We start from the raw sequence: 2750 nt of genomic DNA on the forward strand, positions 1-2750 counted from the left end.
TTACTATGGACATATAGTGACCCAATAAAGTTAGGTATGTGTGCAAGCATCTCGATGGAGACTTGTTCATAGATTTGGATTCTAGGTTAGCAAAACTACTCATGAATGTAAATATTGAGAGAAACAGATGTCAGATGAAACGTTGAATGAGCCCATAATCCTAGGTTTTAGTCTGTTACTTTTCTCTAGTGAATTTTTATTTTTCGTTAATTAGTTTAGTTTTTTATTGAATTAAGTTTTAACTAACTGTCTACAAAATCGAGTTACTTGAATAAGATTGATTTATTATAATTTTAGTAATTAGTGAACAAATAGGAGCAAATCTCTATGGGATATAATTTTGGACTTACTGTCTGTATTACTTTTTTGATATGTATACTGTCATGACCCAAATCCAAGGAGTCCATGACTAGCTCGTGAGCCCAACAAGCAAGCCCATTAGACTTGAGCAATCCTTAAAGTCTGAAATCATATAACATAAGCTAAGGGATTTTGAATAAAAAATTCACAATAAATTCAAACATAAATACATTATCCTTAGCACATAGTTTATACAAATGGTCAAAGGCCATCCATTGGCCAATCAAGGCTGGTTCGTACGTAACAACCCTTACACACAATATAATATGGCACCCAATGCCTACACACTTTATCCATAGAAAAAGGCTTTAACTGACTTAGTGGAATGACTAAAACGGAGAACCTACTAGATGCCAAACTCGGTCTATCACTAGATGACCTTTACCACACAACTTTATGGCCTTTTTATCTGCACATGGTATACAAATAGGTCAGTACCATGATACTCAATGAGTGGTGTAGATAAACAAAATCATATATGTTTATATAAAAATCTCAAAAATAGCTAATTCCTAGCAATCCAACCATTTAAGCTCAAATCTTTCAATAACGAGCTAAACCAATACCTTAGGAGTTAGGTTGCATGATTCTTTGCTCCCAAATTCCTCAATCCAAGCCGAAGAGGAAAATTACCAAATTTGGAGAAAATCAGATTTCTTAGCATTTAACTGATTAAATTGGAAAATAATTAGTAAAAATGTTAAATCTTAGCTCCATAATGGTTTCCCAAGCTCTAAATAGCTTCAAATCACTTCAAAAATCTATTTGGAGCCTTAGGGTTTCGGGTTTCTATAGAAAGAAAAGGAGAGAAAGAGTTGAAAGAAAGAAATTGGGCAAAATGGCCCGACACCCTTTTTTATTGCTGCCTTCATTCTCTGATGTATCAATACATTGGCAATGTATCAATATATTTACCCTAATTTCAAATAAATGTATCGATACATTTTGGGTAATGTATTGATACATTTCAAGAATAATGCCCCTAAGTGCTCTTCGCTTTAAATGTATCGATACATTTGAACAATGTATCAATACATGTTCATCTTTGGCCAAATTTGTCAATACATTCTCGAATGGATCAACAAACTATGCTTCCGAAGGCCTTTATTGTTCATCTTGCCATGCATGTATCGATACATTAGGGTATGTATCGATACCTTCACCCTTGTAAGTAGCTCTAAGCTTTCCAAAAACTCCAAAAATCTAAGTTTAACACTCTAATATTATTCTCGACTGATATTACACCTCAAATCATTCACTTAAATTAATCCCATACATATAAATTCACAATCATGACATCAAACTTAGATTAAAACCTCAAACTATGGGATTTATCATATTTTTTCTCAAAATTGCCTAAGTGTCAATATGTATATGTACTTTCTTAAACTCCAGGCAACATATCATATCATCACAGTCCTCGAGACTCCACATATTTCATAAATCATTCTGAGTTTACATTAAAAATTAGGGGTGTTACATATACTTTGTTTTTCCTATTCATTTTGCTAATATTAAAATTCAGTATATTAGTCTTTATCTGAGTTTCTTTGATTTTCAGGTTTGTTCTGTAGTTGTATGAGAAGAGCAAAAAGCTTGGAGATTGTACATTGTGATCCATTAATCGAGAGAACATTTCGAAGACAGCAACAAGAAAATCAACAAGGTTTTGCTTATATTGATATAATGGATAATCAATAGGGTGAACAACAAATCCAAGAGCAAGTAATCGAAAAGAATCATTGCTTAAGAGATTATGCTGTTCCTTTAGTGCAGAGGATTCCTTTAAGCATCAGAAGACTAGCTATTCAAGCCAACAATTTCGAGATTAAGTAGACCATCATCATTATGATCTAGATTTCTGTCCAATTTGGGGGGACTTCCAAATGACGATCCAAATGCCTTCATCTCAATTTTTTTTGAGATATGTGACACCTTTAAACACAATGGAGTCATTGATGATGCAATTCGTTTAAGACTTTTTCCTTTTTCATTAAAGGACAAAGTTAAGGTGTGGTTGAACTTGTTTCCTACTACATTCGTCACAACATGGGATGACCTTGCTTAGAAGTTTCTTGCTAAGTTCTTTTGTACAGCTAAGACAATGAAAATGAGGAATGATATCGCATCATTCATGCAGCTAAATTTTGAATTGTTGTACATAACCTAGGAAAGATACAAAGATCTACTTAGGCATTGCCCTCATCATGGTCTTCCAAAGTGGCTTCAAGTGCAAACATTCTACAATGGATTAAGTGGTCATATTTGAACCACCATTGATGCCGCTGCGAGAGGAGCTCTAATGGAAAAGTCAATTGCTGAAGCACACGAATTGTTAAAAAAGATGGCATCAAACAACTACTAGTGGCCAGTAGAGCGATCAAGGCATA

The 2750-nt window shown here is 33.9% G+C and overlaps 1 non-coding gene across 1 annotated transcript; it reads right to left on the reverse strand.

The window, feature by feature from the left end:
* Positions 1 to 2467: 2467 nt before the first annotated feature.
* On the reverse strand, positions 2468 to 2574 carry LOC148762016 (small nucleolar RNA R71). The gene has a single exon (XR_016027308.1). It is a non-coding gene; the product is annotated as a small nucleolar RNA R71 (small nucleolar RNA).
* Positions 2575 to 2750: the final 176 nt, after the last annotated feature.

This window comes from Theobroma cacao, chromosome 6, assembly GCF_053813885.1.
Source record: "Theobroma cacao isolate CCN51 chromosome 6, ASM5381388v1, whole genome shotgun sequence".
Lineage (NCBI taxonomy): Eukaryota > Viridiplantae > Streptophyta > Magnoliopsida > Malvales > Malvaceae > Theobroma > Theobroma cacao.